Source organism: Mesoplodon bidens (assembly GCF_964165515.1).
Source record: "Mesoplodon bidens genome assembly, chromosome: 10".
In the NCBI taxonomy this organism is placed as follows: Eukaryota; Metazoa; Chordata; class Mammalia; order Artiodactyla; family Ziphiidae; genus Mesoplodon; species Mesoplodon bidens.
Genome location: NC_138172.1, coordinates 66319236 through 66337407, shown reverse-complemented (window position 1 = coordinate 66337407; position 18172 = coordinate 66319236). Strand labels below are relative to the sequence as shown.

At 51.8% G+C, this 18172-nt stretch overlaps 1 long non-coding RNA gene across 2 annotated transcripts; it reads right to left on the bottom strand.

Moving 5' to 3' along the window:
* Positions 1 to 12152: 12152 nt before the first annotated feature.
* LOC308624069 lies at positions 12153 to 17227 on the bottom strand. 2 transcript variants are annotated; one of them, XR_014016919.1, is made up of 3 exons: positions 16980 to 17227; positions 15077 to 15278; positions 12153 to 12703 (listed from the first exon to the last, which is right to left on the bottom strand). It is a non-coding gene; the product is annotated as an uncharacterized lncRNA (long non-coding RNA). The 2 variants fall into 2 exon arrangements; XR_014016920.1 differs by having other exon boundaries at positions 15077 to 15211.
* Between the last annotated feature and the right edge of the window lie 945 nt (positions 17228 to 18172).

The window sequence follows — 18172 nt, the reverse complement described above, 5'->3', positions numbered from 1 at the left end:
ATAGCATGAAGTAGAAACCCACTCACGCCATCAACATAAGGGGGTATTATGAGAAATCAGGGATGTCTCACAGAACTGGAGGGGCTCAGCAGGAGCTGGAAAGGGTCAGGAATCAGAACAGTTTCTTCTGCTCCCTCCCTGGGCTCCCGCCGAGCTCCAGGCTCTCGCCTGTGGATGACATGGTCTCTTCAGCCTGTGTCTTGGGTCCTTCTAGCTCTTGTGTCATGGGTTGGGTCCCCCTGGGAAGCAGCTCTGAGTTGGAGTTTATCCTGGAGGATGTTCATTAGGAAGGTTCTCAAGACCAACACCTGTGGAAGGAAAGGAAGGATGCAGGAGCAGACAGAGGGAGAGATCGAGTTGTGATACTATCCCCCAAATGTCCTCAGCAGATCTCAAGGGAAGCTCTGGACCTGAGGTTGTGAGAGGACTGGGTCTTTAACACCGCCCCACATACCGCCCCCCACCCCCACCAGTAGTCATTGGATTGGGCTGCCCCAGGAAGAGGGCGTGACTTCGGGCAAGGCATCTCTCTTCAGCTGAGGCTGTCCTTGAAGGGGTGACAGCAGAGAGACATCTCCTATCAGCGGCACTTCCAGCAGCTGGCGGGGCGGGACACGCCCTCCATTCCTAAAGAGGGATCCGGGCAGGGCATCATAATATTCTCCACCTGAGACCGAGTGCCGGGCTTGGTTCAAGTTCTTGAGAAAGAATCTGATTGGCTTGGCTCTTGGTCAGGTGTCTACTTTAAAACCAATGAGCTGTGCTCAGGCAGAGGCCCAGTTACGCGGCATAAATAGCCCTTCAGTTCGGGAGGGGAGGGAACCCCAAAGAGGATGTATCGTGAAGAGCCTCCAAAATGTCCTCTACAAATTCAGTGATAGGTAGTACCAGATTGCTAAGATCGGGGGCTCTGGAACCAAACTGTTGTGTTTGAATCTTATTAGCTAGGAGTGCATTTGGCAGTGAGTAACAGGAAATGATGATAGAGAGGCTTAAACAAGTGAGTGGTTTATTTGGCTCATCCAGGAGCAAGTTTGGGAGAAGGTAGCCCAGAGCTGGTACAGTAGCTCAAGGATGTCACTGGGACTTGGGATCCTTCGATTTTCCTGCTCCATCATATTTAGTTAATGATTTTCTCCCCATGGTTACAAGGTGACTGCTGCACCTCTGGTCATCACGTCTGTGTCCCCCTTAAATAACCAGAAGGAAAAGGGGCAACCAGAGAGGAGCAGGGAAAAGGGGACAAAGGGTTCTCCTCTAGCTAGGCTTTTTCTTTTTATTTGAAAAGAGATGCTCCAAAGACTTTTACCTCTTGTTCATTGACCAAAATTGTGTTGCGGGCTACTTCCCAGCAGCAGGGGAGGCTGGGAAGGTGAGCCTTTCAGCCTTCCAGACATAAAGGAAGGAAGAGAAAGGGGGCTTGATAATAGCTTTTGGGTGGTACATCCATTATGCGTGCCGAAACCACGTGCTGCCTGTGTGACCTTGGGGAAGCTACTTAACCTCTCCAGCCTCCGTGTCTCCACTGATAAAAGGGAGATAATCATAGTATCTACGTCATTAGGTGAGTTCATACAATAGCACCTGGTATATGGGGAACTCTCAATAGATGTTAGCCAGTATTGTCATTGCTCTGATGACCTGTGGTTCCAAAGGTAGCATCCGAGGCACGGTGGTGGAGTGGGGGAGTTAGGTGTCTGTCTCACCCCTGTCCTGTGGGGTTCTGCCTTGGAAAGCACAGCTTACTGAAGTGTAGGTGATGTGACGTCTTCTGGAGCAGTAGGTGGGGCCAGGATATGGTTCCAATTCGAAATGTTTGGGGTCAGAGAGAGGGGCCCCAGGGTTCAGGATGCAGCTGGGTGTGGGCGTGTCCCCATCTCCTGGGACCTTTGGGCAGCCTTCAGATTGGGGGCTGGAACAGCTCAGTGGAGGGTGGGGCAGGTGGCATGTGACAGGCTGGCTGGGCCCTCTCTGGTTGGCACGGGTTCATTTGAATGAGTGAAATTTGGCCCTGGGGCCCCAATGCCTCATTTCTCTTCTTCACTGTTGGGGAATCAAATGAAATTGATTGTAAGCAACTTTAATAAATTGATTCAATCTGGTGAACAAAAAAGGCAAAAGCGAGGGGAAAAAGGCAAAATACGTATTCCTTCCAGCCACAGGGCCAATGGTTAATTTCAGCTTCATAACCCTGTCCCGGTGGCTGGCGGCTTAAATAATTAAGTGGAGTGAGCGCTGGCTAAACGATGCTTTCTCCCCATGCTGGCTTATTCGTAGGGGAACCAATGGCCCATGCAGTCGGAGCACTCTGCCTCCCACTGCCCTCGGGAGCCTGGGGTGGCGGGCGTGCCAGGCATCCAGGTGGACTCAGGACACACATGCACCCCCCAACACCTGCAGACCTGCACACACACGCCTGCGCACCCCACACCTCAGGGCACACACGCACCCAGACAGGGAGGAAGCGCTGTGCACATTCTTGTATGCGGGCCCACCCCAACCCCTACTCGCCCTGAAGTGGGCCTGGCCCCTCCCCACTCCCAGGCTCGGTTTCCCCATCAGTAATGGGGGCATTGGAACAGACCTCAGAGGGCCTCGAGGTGACTGGTGGAAAGAAAGCTCTTTGTGACCTGCCCGGGCCTTTGATCAGGCTTGCCTGGGCTTGTTTTCACATGCCCTGCTCTCTCCCTCTGAACCCCACCGCTCCCCAGGACCCAACTCAAGTTCGTCGCATCTGTTCCCAGAAAAAGACCCAGTTCTTGGTCCTGTGTCTCCTCCCAAAGGACCTGCATCTTGAGCCTTTCTCTTCATCAGTTAGTTCCCTATTGTAGGCTCCAGGCAGAGTGGTTAAGAGCTCAGCTTTGGAGCCCCAGTGCCTGTGTTTGTGTGACCTTGGGCAAGTTACTTAACCTCTCTGTTCCTCAGTTTCCCCCTATAAACTGGAGCATACCAGTTGGGTCGCTGGGTCGTTGTGAGGGGTCAGTCAGTGTATAAAGCACATAGAACTGTACCTGGCCCGCGGTGAACACACATAAGTGTTAGCACCCTGGGTAGGAGCAGCCCGTGCTGGTAGAGGTGAGTGGGCTCCCCTCGGTAGGGCAGGGCTTCCCAACCCCGGCTGCATATTGGAAACACCTGGGAAACTAACATCATATTAACATCCACAACAAGGCCCTCTCCTGACCACTTAAAGGATCTCCAGGTGTGAGTAGGACATCAGGATCACGAAAAGTCTCTAGGTGATTCTAGTGTGCGGCAGGCCTGGGAACCCCCAGGCTAGACAATTACAGGGAGGGCAGCACGTCTGGGTGACAAGCACAGTCCAAATGGAGATGGTCCGGGAGTCCCAGCCAAGTGTGACTGCCAGAAGTCTTCCTGGAGGAGGAGACGGAAGAGGTAAGGGAGTGGGGTAAGGAGAGGGGTAGGGGGTGGGAGGGGTTCTGAGGCCCAGGTGCAGCGGGGCAGCCCCTCCTCTGTCCACCTGCCGCTCCACCCTCCTGGCTCCCCTGGCTGCCTCTGCTCTCTCCTCTTCTGTCTCCCAGGGCACCTGCGCTCCAGCTGGCACCCGCCTCCTTAATAAAGGCAGACTGCTGTTCAGCTCGTCCCCAGCACTCCTGACGGGGCCATTAATATTCCAGGGAAGATTAACTACCCTCTGCTCCATCCCCTGCAGCCGCTGGGCCCTGCCTGACAGATGAAGGCCTCTGGCTCAGACAGATATGACGCTGGCACCCAGGCAGGGGGCTGCCTGAGATGATCTCTGGAGCTTAGGTGCTTTCCTGCCTCTGCGGCCCCCTCCAGGTTTCACCTGAGAAAGTGGGAGAGCACGAATGAGAGAGAGAGGCTGAGTGTAGCCACGTGCCACCTGGGACTCTGGATGGAATCTTAGGGCTCTAATTCAGTCCTTTTATTTGGCTCAGAGAATGCAAATGATGTACCCACAGCCACGTGGCAGGAGTGGAACGCAGGACTCCTGACTTCTGGCTGAGTGACATCTATCAGACCCCGGGGCCCAGGCAGGTGGACAGCACCCTCACACCTTCCCCGGAGGCCTCCTGTGACAAGAGCCATGTCCTCTGGGGGCTGCTGGCGAGGCAGGGGCTTCCATGAGCCCTGCCTGCCTCACTTCGGGGAGCGAGGTGGGAGGTGAGCTGCCTGACAGCGGCCGGGGCAACTCTGAAGGTGGCTGAGGCACGAAAGGAAGAAAGTGGGAGGCAGTGGAAAAGGGAATCCAACCCCTGAAGGCTAATTGAAAGGCACATCCCTCCCTTGAATCCCACTTATCCTCTGTCAACCTCCAGCTCCCAACCATGTACAGGCACATATACCCACCCCACACACTGCGCCTACCACACCGCACATACCACACACGCACACACACACACACACCACGCATGCTCAAGTGCACACAGAACTCCTCCGTTCCCGGGCTCTTGGTTAGCACTCATGCTGCTGCTGCTGCCCAAACGGTGTCTCTGGTCCAGCCTCCCTCCAAGTATTAGAGTATTAGTATAGAGTGCAAATACGACGGTATTTGCACTCTGCGTAGTCCCCTGCCCTTGAACGTGGGCTGGCCCAAACCACATGGCGGAAGCCATGCCGTGCGACTTCCAAGACTGGAGCACTAGAAGCCTTGCCTCTCCTGCCTGGTCTCCTGGAGTGCTCACTCCTGGGACACTCCTTGGAATCCCACCTCCATGCTGTGAGAGGCCCCAGTGGGGGCTCCCATTGACAGCTCCAGCTGAGCTCCCAGCTTTCACCACCTGCCAGCTGTGTGAGGAAGGCACTTTGGACGTCCAGCCCGGTCGCACCTTCCGATGACTCCTGCCCCAGCCACTATCTGACTGCAACCTCATGGGGGATCCTGAGTTAGAAATGCCTGGTGAGCCCAGAAAATCCATGAGAGATCAACTGAAGTTTGAAACTACTAAGTTTTGGGTGGTTGGCAGTAGATAACCAAACACAAGATGAACCCACGTGAGACTTAAGGTAGAATATCCTGGACTTTGGGGAATCCCGGCTATTCCACTTCTGTGGGTTGTCTTGTGGGGCCACTGTCAGGGGTAAAGTGGGGCTTCTCCTCAAGGGAACCAACAGTTGCTCATCCTGGGCACAAATGGATCTGGGCAAAGGAAAGGAGGACCATGGGACTGGGTTTTAGACCTGGGGTGTTAGGGGTAGATCCAGCTACAGAGAGCAGATAATCCTCAAATAGCAGTTGCTCACAATGGAGTCTGTTTCTCTCTTATTTACATGATGCTCAGAGGCAGGCAGGTGAGGCTGATATGGCACTCTGGTGGTATCAGCAGCCCAAGCTCCAGGGCTGCTGCTTTGCAAACTCTGGGGGGTGCCTTTCACACTGTATTCTGTATTCTATTCACCATAGAATATAACATAAAGGGTGCCCCCTGGAGTTGGGCAATGTAGGTACTTCCAGGCTTCTTCTATCTTATTGCTCCATTGTGTGTGGCTTCCATTCCCAAGGTCTCCCCCACCTCATGATCCAAAGTTGCTGCTGGAGCTCCAGACACTACATCTACATTCCAACTGTCAGGAAGGAGAAATGATGATGGCCACACCTCCTTCCCTATAGACACTTGCAAATGACACCCACTTATACCCCCATTAGCAAGACTTAGTCATATGACCACATCCAACTGCAAGCAAGGTTGGGAAATGTTAAGTTATTCTGGATGGGTACGTGCCCTGCTGCACATCCCAGCCTTCAGTCCTTTCCTGTGTGTTCAGCCCAAGCCAGACACCTGGAGACATGCTAGACTGCTCCATCTCACCCTCCCCCCACCCCACCCCCCAATCCCGTCACCAAACCGCCCCTCCACCCTGTTAGCATCCTCTCCTTCTGCCTCCACCGGCCTCTTGTAATCCACCTGCTCTGTCCCGGTAAATTTTTATCTCCTCAGTCCTTCATACGTGCTGCCGTGCCCCGTTTGCTCTGTGGCAATGCTCTCCCCAGCTCCTTGCAGGGCCAGCTCCCTCTCAGCTGTGAGGTCTCAGCTTCAATGTCACTTCCCTACAGAATGTACAATGGTGAGACTTTGGAAAACAGCATGGCAGTTTTTTAAAAAGTTACATGTACCACATGATCCAACAATTCCACTTCTAGGAATCTACCGGAGAAAAGGAAACACACGTCCACACAAAGACTAGCTGTGAAGTGTTTATAGCAGCTTCACTCATACTAGTCCCCAATTGGAAGCAACATAATTGTCCATCCCCTGGGGAATGAATGAACAAAATAGGGTCTGTCCGTACAATCGAGTATTATTCAGCAATAAAAATGCATGAACTACTGGTCCGTGCTCCAACATGGACCTTCAAAACATGCTAAGTGAAAGAAGCCAGACATATGAGATCATACATTGTGATTCCGTTTATATAAAATTTCCAGAAAAGGCAAATCTAAAGGAACAGAAAGTAGATTAGTGGTTGCCAGGAACAGGACTAACTGTATATAGGATTAAAGAACCTTATTGGGGGGATGAAAGTGTTCCAAAACTGGATTATAGTGATGGTTGCACGACACATAAATTTACTAAATATCATTGAATGGTAAATTTGAAATGGGTGAATTTTATGATATCTAAAATATAACTCAGTAAAGCTGTAAAATAAAAAAGATATTTTAAAAAGTCACTTCCCCAGAGCAGCCTTCGCTGACACCTGTTCTTCAGCCATCCTTGCCTTGTCTCACGGCCCGCTCTGCTTTTCCGTCATAACCCTGTGTCAGGTGGAAACTATATGTTTATGGGGTCCTCTGTTTCATGCAGATTTCTTCTAGAATAGAACCTCCATGAGGAAGGGCTGGGTCTATTTTGTTTTAAACTGTTTTGAGCCATAATTTACGTACCATACAATCTACCCACTTAAAGTGTACAATTCATTAGTAGTATATTGAATTAGTATATTCACAGATAAGTTCAACCATCACCAGCCAATTTTAGAACATTTTCATCACGTCATGAAGAACCCCCATACCCTTTAGTTAACAGCCCCCAACCCTCCACTCCCCGCTAGCAACCACTAATCTACTTTGTCTTTATAGATTTCCCTACTCGGGACATTTCATATAGATGAATCACAATATGTGTTCTTTTGTGTTTGACTTCCCTCACTTAGCATGGTGTTTTTAAGGTTCATCCATGTTGTAGCATGTAACAGTACTTCATTCCTTTTTATGGCTGAATGAGAATCCATTGTATGGATATACCACATTTTATCCATTCATCAGACATTTGGGTTGTTTCCACGTTTTGGCTATTGTAAATAATGCTGCTATAAATATTCATGTGCAAGTTTTTATGTGGACATGTATTCATTTCTCTTAGGTATATACCTAGGTGTGGAATTGCTGGGTCATATGACAACTCTGTTTAGCTTTTAATGCCCGACTGCTTTCCAAAGTGGCTGTACCATTTCACATTCCCAACACAAGTGTCTGAGGGTTTACCTCTCTCCATATCCTCACCAACACTTGTTATCTGATTTTTAGATGATAGCCCTTCTAGTGGGTGTGAAGTGGTACCTCACTGTGGTTTTGATTTGCATTTCCTGAATACTAAGGATGTCAAGCACCTTTTCATGTGTTCATTGGCTATTTGTATATCTTCCTTGGAAAAATATCTATTCAGATCTGTTGTCCATTTTTAAATTGGGTTATTTGTCTTTTTATTATTGAGTTGTAAGGGTTCTTTATTGTAGATACAAGTCCCTTTTTGGATATCTGATTCGCAAAAATTTCCCCATATTCTATTGCTTGGCTTTTCACTTGCTTGATAGTGTCTTCTGAAGCACACGTGTTTTTAATTTTCATGAAGTCCAATTTATTTTTTCTTTTATTGCTTGTGCTTTTGGTGTCATATCTAAGAATCCATTGGCAAATCTGATGTTATGAAGATTTATCCCTATGTTTCCTTCTAAGAATTTTATAGTTTTAGCTCTTATATATATATATATTTTTGATGTGGACCATTTTAAAAGTCTTTATTGAATTTGTCACAATATTACTTTTGTACTATGTTTTGGTTTTTTGGCCGTGAGGCATGTGGGCTCTTAGCTCCCTGATCAGGGATCGAACCTGCACCCCCTGTATTGGAAGGCAAAGTCTTAACCACTGGACCGCCAGGGAAGTCCCTTACATTTAGTTCTTTGATCCATTTCGCGTTTTTGTACATGAAGTTGGGTAAGGGTCCAACTTCGTTCTTTTGCATGCGGCTATCTAATTGTCCCATCACCATTTGTTGAAAAAACTATTCTTTCCCCCCATTGAATGGTCTTGTTACCCTTGTTGAAATCACTTGACCATGGACACATGATTTTATTTCTGGACTCTCAATTTTATTCTATTGATCGCATGTCTATTCTTAAGCCACACTGTTTTGGATTCCGTTGCTTTTCTTCACTGCCATGTTGCTTGGAACACTGTGGTTCGAATATTTGTGGGATGTTCAAAGCCCAACAACCAAATACCACCAGGAACACACCTGTAATAAAAAATTTAGGTTTATTTAGCTTGCTGCAGCAAAGGAGAACACACCTCCAGCGGATTCCCCAGAGCATCCGGGAAGTTAAATTCTGAGAGGGGCATCTTAGAGGGTCTGGGTCTGTGCTGAGTGACTTGGAGGAGAGGTTGGGGAAGCAGAGGCCAATCTAGGGTCGGTGCTGCCAAGAAGTGGGGCTCTCCAGTGACTGGGATCTTAGTTTTTATCTGGGAGGTAAGAGGGTTAAAGTAGGGTTAAAGTAGCGGGGAGAGCTGTCCCTGGAGGAGGAGAACTGCCCCTCTAAAAGGCTGTCCCGAATGGCCTTGTCTGTGTGCTTTCTGATCAGGGTCTTTGTGCCTTTGGGAAATTCTTGACCCGATAGTAGGCAGGGCTGTTTTCTACTTTCTGGAAGTAAACAAATGGTCCCTGCTAGGGAAGAACTAGAGAGCAGGCCAAGGCAGATGCCACCTATCCTATGACATCTACTCCGACGTTTGTTTTAGGGGCCAACCCTGGGATGAGGGGCATGTGGGGAATGTAGGAGGTGCCCTCAGTGTGCGATGGCCAGAGCCTAGACCACTGACTCACCGTGTGGCTTGGCCCATCCTCCCTCCTTGGGCCTGTTTCCTCATCTGTGATATAAGGAGATCTGATGAGACAGTGCCTGGGCCTCCTCCTAGTTTCTTATCCATGATCTAGCTGTCTTCCTGGGCTATTGCAGAGAGAGGGAAATCTCTACTGATAAACTTCCCTATTTCACCGCCCCCCACCACACACACACACACAGCTGACTCATCTGGCCCCAAGTCCCTGATTCAGTCTTTTAGCTCAGCAGCTCCCAGACGTTTGGATTTGATATCCTGGCAAAATTTCCAAAAACTATTTTGGGGATCCACATATGGTTGCCAATTTTTATTTTGTCAAATAGGACATTAAAAATCACAAGTACCACCACCTGTTGCAAGTCCTGTGCCATAAAAGAAAGGATAAATTAAAATAGAGGATAATACTCTCAAATTGCCCACGTTCCCTTCAAGTCTTGGATAACAGAGAAAACTGTTAGAATGAACAATTGCAGTCTTTACCTGGGTTTGGGAATGGCTGCTTTATCTTATAATGGCTTTAGCTTTCATTAAAATGCAAATACTGTGGGAGAGCCAGCCGCAATAGTCCATAAAGCAGTGAGAGGCTCTAGGATGGAATGGGGGGGATGGCAGGTGCAAGTGGGGGCAGGAAGAACTCAGATCGGATTTTCTTTGAACACCAGGTCTCTGGCAGCTCCAGTGACCTGAGAGGGAAGAACCAGCACCTGTGTCCCCAGGCACATCTCAACGGTCTCCCTAACTGTGAGACTGGAAACACTAGCCTGGGAGAAGAGGTTGGGAACCAGCGCTAATCAAGTGAAAGCAGAACTACTGATAGATAATCTCCGCAGGCTGTAAGGCTGAGCCCTCTTAACACCTCCTCAGCTGCCACCTACTACTTCCAGCCGTTTCCACCCCCAACGTTTACCCAAAGCCTGTGAGAAATACTCTATGTTGTGTATGTTGTATGTGTGTGTGTGTGTGTGTGTGACTCCAACAACTGCCACAGGTATTTTTTGTGGAAGGGAGTAGGAAGTGGAGAGTAAGTTGTCCACCCCCAGAACAATGTTGTGCGACTGTTTTTTAACTCTTGTGTCACAGGACAACACACGTCACCAGTGGGTTCACTCTGGACTGTGAGGAGCTGCATTCAAAGCCGGGACACCTCCCACACCCAGCCCATTCTCCGAGCGCCTAGAGGCACGCTGTGCCACTGTTCCTTTAAAAAGTACGCCATGTTGCCAGAGGGACCCAATCGGCAGATGGGGGAGGAGCTACTTGGGGGCCCAACCACCAGTCACAACAATAGAATTTGTGGGAGGTCCCCAAGAGTGATGGTGTCCTGAGGGAGCCTGCGCCAAACCTGTTTAAAGGGAGAGTCTCCCAGATGCATTGCTCAGGCGGTGTAAGAATCGAGAGTCCCTGAGCTGACCAGTGCATCCTCAAAGTGGCTGCCGTCCCCACCTTCCCACAAAATGATAATTTGCTGGGAAAGACGAGTGATTTATCTGTCTAATTGGGTTTTTATTTGCATTTTAAATCACACTCTTTTGCTAAACTAATGGAGCCCCTATTTATAGATGCCTCCAACACAAAGTGACTACTAATTACTACAATTAATATTACGTTAAGGGCTTGCCAGCCAACTTCACAGCAACTTTTATCGCCTACTCATTTTCAATTAAGGCACATTGACAGGGAGAATACGTGGTTATTAAGAGTGGGTCCTGGGGTGTAATTACTGCTCACAAGGTCATTAAGCAACTCTCCTGCAGGGTTGGCACCTTGGAGCCTGGGGGCTGGGGGCCCAGATCAGTGTCCCACCCAGGGGCCAGGAAGCCTCAGTGCCCGAGGTTGCCGGGTAGATGGGGGCCGGGCTCTGAGCTGTCTGGAGGTGGAGCAGCTGATGCCTGGATGTCTTGGGGCTGGGACGGGAGAGCCAGGAAGGGAGGCTGAGGGGGACGATTCACCCTTTCCCAAAGACAGCAGTTTGTGGCAGCCACCAGAGAGCTGACAGAGCTACGGTCTTCCTGGAGCAGCATTCAGGAAGTGTCTATGGAAGCCTCCTCTGGGACAAGCAGGGGGTTGGCAGCAGGGCCGCAGGGGTGAGGGGAGGAAAGGCCAGGAAGGAGACAGCTGCCAAGCACTGTGTGGGGGCGGGGCCGGGGAGCCGGGGAGGGAGAGGGTGGGCTTTGGGCTCCACGTGCTGGGGAAGAGTCCCTTCTGACAATGAGGAGGTAAGGAAAAGCCATGGCAGAACAGGAAAAGGCCCGGAAGGGGTGGCTAGCGGTGGCAGAAACGAGCGGGAGGGGGCACCTCAAGAGGGTGCTCTTGTGGCTGACTCCCCTCTGATTCCTCTCTACACAGTGGCCATGGCCGACCTGTCAGGGACAAGGTACAGGCTGGTGGGAAGGCTCCGGGGCCCAGTGCCTACTTTCCCAGGGGCCAAACCCAGGCCAGGCAACCTGTGGGCTCAGGGCCAAGACACCGTGGTACGGGTGGGGACCTGCGACAGGTGATGAGAAGCCCTGGTGATGGTGAGGCCGAGAACCGATCTCAGGCCTGCCTAATTCTGCTTTCAGGCACTTTGTGTTCAAGGCTTAGAACCGCCACAGTGGAGGATTTAGACCACGGAAATCTGCAAACACTACAAACCCAGAGAACTGGTTGTTAGGCATTTACTAGCTCACCACTGTCCTGGCTCAGCCTGCCGGGGTAGTGTGCCCTGGGTGCTGCAGGGCAGGGCCTTCTCTGAGTTACGTCCTTAGCGCCTGGCCCCGTGTACATGTAGTGTACACAGCAGGGCTCTGTGTGTTTACTGAACTGAGTTCAATGGGGACCCATTGCACTGACGAACCCTCCCCAGGCTCTGTCCTTCTCTGCGTGCACAGCCTCCATTGCCGAATTCCTTGGCACCCATGTCCTTTCTAAATTGCCTCTAGGAGCATCCCATCCCTTCTCTGCTCTCCGCGAGGCTGTCGGTAGAGGGAAGGTAGGAAGGAAGGGACCATCGCATTGTGTGTCAGGATTGTAAGGTCAGATCTTAAAAAACGGCATTGCGAAACAGAGGAAAGCTTCAAGTGAGCTTTATTAGGGGGCGCTCCCGGGCGAGGTCCACTGATCCGAGAGAAAGGGGCCAGAGAAGTCGCACCCGGGCGAGGGCTGGGCAAGATTTTATAGTCGGGTAGCGTGGCAATATCTGGTGCTGGTTACATCAGTCTTGGGACAGCTAGTCCCGCCCCTCGAAAGGTGGGAAGGCTGGGCCGGGTGGAAAGCCCCCAGGTCAGTTCCTGGAACTGGGTGGTCCGGGATGTCTCCAGGTCAGTTTCTGGAACTGGGTGGTCCGGAGAGTTTCGGTCTGATGCAACCTGTGAATCTGATTGCGTTCTCTGCCTCGGGACAGTTGGCCTTACATCCCGAAATCTTTGGTGTAATGGGGCGGCGTTCTGATCTCTGGCTACTTCATGCTGAATGGGGGCGTCGAAAGGAGAGTCGGGCGACCAGAGGTCCGAGGCTTAGGGGAGACCAGTGGGGGGTTCTGTAGGAAGCAAGGTGTAAGGACCGAGGAGCATTTGGTTTGTGGCCACCCGAGAGACTTCCTCCATGCGCCTCCGAAGGAACCTAAGAAAACGGGGCAAACATGAGCAAGATACAGATGAGAATTAAGGGGCCTAAGATTGATGTTAGCCAGGTATAGAGGGTGGATCGCCACCAATCGGGAACTGGGGAGGCGGACTGTTGGTGTTTGCGTTGGAGTTCTTCTCTTGAGCGATGGAGGGCGTTTACAGCAGCATTCCTCCTGTAGGAAGAGGCGGGTACCTCCTTTGTCGGCCGTCAGGAGATCCAGGGCTCGTCGATTCTGGAGAGCAACTCGGGCTATGGAGGTGATTTGGCGCTGGAGAGAGGAGATGGAGGCAGCGGAGGCTTCAATGGCCAGCTGGAGTTTATGTTCTAAGTCACGGGATGTTGAAACACTATGTGTTAGAGCTCCCCGCCGAGGCCTGCAGCGACCAGGGAGGAGGCGAGAGAGATGCCTGCGACTAGAGGAAGAAAGATAGCTCTTTTCTGTCGGGTAAAGGGCGGCGTGCTTAGCGAGAAAAATTCGGCTTGGCTATACAGTGTGAGTTGTGGGACGAGAGTAACGGGGATACATGGGAAGGGGGAGGAAGAATTGATCTCTTTTGTGAGGGAACCATTGCACCACAAAAACATGCCTGGTGATGCTTCAATTGATGTGTTTACCGTAAGGGATGAGTTGCAAAGAAACCCAGTATCAACTAGATTTGGGTGGCTGCTGTAGATTTTTGAATCAAGGAATATGGGGAATAGTAGGTGGAACTCCTGGATGCGGGAGGGGCCCAGGAGGGAGAGAGAGAGACTTGTGGCTTAGGAGGTCGACCAGCCGGTGGGAGGAAAACACGGTTAGTGGGTGGGCCAGAGTCAGTTTGAGTGTTTGTTTGGTCAGTTTGGCTGCTGCTGCTAGGGCCCAAAGGCATGGTTGCCATCCCCGAATGGTTGGGTCTAGCTGTTTGGAGAGGTAAGCCACGGGGCGGTAGGAAGGCCCTACAGGCTGGGCAAGGAGTCCAGTGGCTATTCCCGCCCGTTCATCCACAAAAAGGTGAAAAGGTCGGTTTGGGTTGGGCAGAGAAAGGGGAGGAGAAGATATCAGAGCGTTATGGAGGGTGAGAAAGGCCTGTCGAACAGCGGAAGGAGAGGTGAGGAGTCCTTGAGGGGTTTCTTTAGCGGCTAGATATAAGGGTTTAGCGAGGAGAGCAAAGTTAGGGATCCAGTGTCGGAAAAATCCTATAAGGCCCAAAAAGGAGAGAATCTGTTCCGCTGTTTCCGGAGGCTGGAGTTCACGGATAATCCGGGTGCGATCGGCTGTTAGACCTTTTGTGGTCAGGGTAAGGTAGAGCCCCAGGTAGGTTACAGAAGATACAGATAACTGAGCCTTGGCTGGGGAGACCCGATAACCGCGAGAGCCAAGGTAACTGAGGAGATCTGCAGTATGTTGTCTTGAGAGGCTGAGAGATGGGCTACAAAGGAGGAGGTCATCTACATATTGAAGGAGTGTGCTGGGGGTAAGGGAGCAGGAAGTGAGGTCCCGTGCCAGTGCCTGACCGAAGAGGTGAGGACTGTCGCGGAAGCCCTGGGGAAGAACTGTCCAGGTGAGCTGACTGGAAGTATGAGTATCCAGATCCGTCCAGGTAAAGGTGAAGAGGAAATAGGAGTCGGGATGTAGGGGGATAGTGAAAAAGGCATCTTTGAGATCCAGAACCGTAAAGTGGGTTGTGGATGGGGGGATATGGGAGAGCAAGGTGTATGGGTTTTGTACTACTGGGTGGAGAGGAATTATGGTCTCATTGATTAGTCGGAGGTCCTGGACCAGGCGATAATCCCAAGAGGCCTTGAGGACAGGCAGGATGGGGGTGTTGCAGGGAGAGTCAGTGGGGATAAGGAGTCCCTGGTTTAGGAGTCTGGTGATAATAGGTTGTAGGCCCCTAAGGTGAGTCTCAGAGATGGGAAATTGGGGCCTTGATGGAAATTTGGAGGGGTCCTTTAGGCGGATGAGGACAGGGGAATGGTGTGTTGCTATTATGGGCTTAGAAGTATCCCAGACTTGGGGATTGATTGGGTTTGGTGTGATTGGAAGAGGGGGATAGGAGGGGGAGGGTTCTAGAGACAGGCCGAGAAGAGGAAGCAGGAGTTGGGAGGAGGGCACCTTAGGGTCAAGTCTAACCAGCTGGAGGGAGGCCCCTAAGTGGAAAAGGACATCTTGGCCTAGCAAGGGAACTGGGCAGGATGATATGACTAAGAAGGAATGAGTAAAAGGGAGTCCTTCGATATGACATGGGAGTGGACCGGTCTGGAGTGGGAAGGATGGTTTGTCATCAATACCCATGACCGAGATCTGGGAAGGAGAAACTGGCCTGGAATAAGTAGGCAGGACCGAATAGGTAGCCCCCGTGTCCACCAGAAATGAAATGGACTTACCCGCTACCTGTAGCGTTACCCTGGGCTCGGTGAGGGTGATGGGGGTCTTCAAGTCCGGGCGCCATCAGTTGTCAGCCAATCCCAGCAGTTCGAGTGGTAATGCCATTGGGTCGGCCTGCCCTCCGCGTGGAGATGCTGAGGGAGGGCCAGTCGTAGGGCAGTCACTCTTCCAGTGGCCCATTAGCCCGCAGCTGGGACAGGGCTTAGAAGGAGGTCGGGGATTGGGACATTGGCGAGCCCAGTGGCCTTCTTTTCCACATTTGAAGCAGGCCCCCGGCGGGGTTGCCTTTTGCGGACCCCGTGGATGCTGTGATCCATGGGAGATGGCCGGCCTTAGGGCGGCTACAAGAGCTTAGGTTTGGAGGACCACCTCCTGGTGCATCCGAGCCTCTCGGCTGGATTCTGCCAAATCCTCACAGCCATTGTAGACTTTAAAGGCCATCTTTACCAGATCTCGAATAGGGGTTTGAGGGCCGTCTTCTGCCTGTTTTAATTTCTTTCGGATGTCCGGGGCTGATTGGGTGATAAAATGGGTGGCTAGGACCGCTACCCCTGCCGGGGTGTCGGGATCCAGCCGGGTGTAGAGAGTTAAGGCTTCTGTAAGGCGATTGAGAAGGATAGCTAGATTTTCGTTAGGTTCTTGGGTTATCTCTTTTAGTTTTTCAAAATTGACTACCTTATGAGCGGCAGCCTGCATGCCAGCCAGGAGGCATTGGATCATGAGGTCGCGTTTACGACGGCCATCTTGGCCATCCTGGTAAGTCCAGCCTGGATCGGTGCCAGGTACGGCAGTCGCTCCGACAGGCATGGAGTTGTCGGTAAGGTGAACCTGATCTGCATGGTTTCGGGCAGCAGTTTGAATTCTTTCCCTCTCGTCAGGGGTCAGAGTAGAAGATAGGATCACAAAGATATCGTGCCAGGTTAGATCGTAAGCTTGAGAGAGGTAGAGAAATTCTTTGATGTAGCGGGAAGAGTCGGCAGAAAAGGAGCCGAATCGCTTTTCTGTTTGAGAGAGATCTTGGAGGGAAAAGGGAACATGAACTCTAACTACTCCTTCCGCTCCTGCTACCTCCCTCAGAGGGCAGAGGAGATTTGGATCTTGGGAGTCGTGAGAGCGTGTATGTGCACTAATTGGCGAAGCAAGGGGCGTGGGAGGAGAAACCGTTGAGGGAGGCGGGGGACCGGTTGGATGGGCCAGAGCGGGTTCGGGAGGAGGAGGGACCGCTTCAGGGTTGGGTGGAGGCTGGAGAGGAGCTCTGGAGGGGGGGAGAGGCGAGAGATTCGGGTGGGTCGGCTAGCGGAGGGGGGTCATCGTCAAAGGAAATTAGGGGCTTGGATGTAGGAGATGTCTGTTTGGCAAGAAGGATCTGGGAAGTGGAACAATCGACGCGGAGGCAAGGGCGGGAGCGTAAATACCAGAAGGCCTGAACATAGGGGACCTCGGACCATTTGCCCGCCCTGCGGCAGTAATTATCTGGATCACGGAGGATGTTAAAATCGAAAGTCCCTTCAGGAGGCCATTTTGATTGATTGTCTAGAGGATATTGTGGCCAGGCCACAGTGGAATAGAAAATAAGCTGTTGGCACGGAGATCTTGGGAGAAACCGAGGGCTGTAAAATTGGCTAGGAGACACCCCAGGGGCGTCTTAGAATCTGGTTTCGATTGTGAGGTTCCCATGACCCCCAGTCTGTCCCTGAGTGAATGGAGAGGGAGAGAGGCGTCCCTGGTCTCAGTCTCCAATTCACGGCAGGTCGGAGAGCGGTCAGGCGATTGGGACGTCTCCACAGTTGCCCGAGGCCAGGAGAGCGGACGGAGGAGTCCCTGACGCGGCCGCGATTAGGGCCGGGGAGTCCGGTGGGTAGGGACTCTGGGGTTCGGAGGGAACAAGGGAGGGGGACTTACCCCGTTTTCTGCCGGATCGGGTGGATGAGTAGAGGTTCCCTAGTTGTCTCCTGGGGGAGGGGAGGAGCGGCCCACGCGGTAACCCGCGGGGCTTGGTACCCCTCCCGGGTTTCGGCGCCAAAGGTAAGGTCGGATCTTAACAAACGGCATCGCGAAACAGAGGAAAGCTTCAAGTGAGCTTTATTAGGGGGCGCTCCCGGGCGAGGTTCACTGGTCCGAGAGAAACGGGCCAGAGAAGTCGCACCCGGGCGAGGGTTGGGCAAGATTTTATAGGGGAAGAAGGGAAAGGGGTGTGGTGAATCTGGGAGGGCTCAGGGTATTCCTTATTTGGTGGTCTCTTCGGGTATCGTGGCAATGGTGCCGGTTACATCAGTCTTGGGACCGCTAGTCCCGCCCCTCGAAAGGCGGGAAGGCTGGGCTCGACTCAGGATTCATAAGGCAGTCAGAAGGCAAAGGCTGCCAGGGCTGCACCTCCATCCCTGGGTCCAGAAGGGACAGGGTGTGACTCTGGGAAAAGAGCTGTCCCGTGCTCACTCTGAGTGGCCTAGAACTGGGAGGGAGCTAGGGTGGGAAATGGGCTGTCGCTGCCCACCAGTGGGGAGGTGGCATATAGTAGGCACTAAATAAATGCTAATTATTCTTCCCACCTTTCTCTTCCTCATCAAAACACAAAGTGCTTTGTGAGAATTTCTGGTTATTCATAAAAATCTATAAATAACTACCTTCTTTTTTTTTTTTTTTTTTTTTTTTTGTGGTACGCGGGCCTCTCACTGTTGTGGCCTCTCCCGTTGCGGAGCACAGGCTCCGGACGCGCAGGCCCAGCGGCCACGGCTCACGGGCCCAGCCGCTCCGCGGCACATGGGATCCTCCCAGACCGGGGCACGAACCCGTATCCCCTGCATCGGCAGGCGGACTCCCAACCACTGCGCCACCAGGGAGGCCCTAACTACCTTCTTTTATGAGAGTTTAAACAAATGAGAGATTTTAATTTTTCCCCAAATTTCCATTTCATGTGCTAGTGAAGCTGAATATGTATAGACACGCAGTTTTGAGGCCCAAACAGAGGTCTGTGTTCCATGATGGAGCAGCACCGGGTGCCTGGGTTTTGGAATGGTGAAGATGGGTGCTGTGGCGTGGGTGTGGGTACCCTCTTCCCAGGCCAGGCTCGGTGGCCACACCCCCTGCCAAATCCA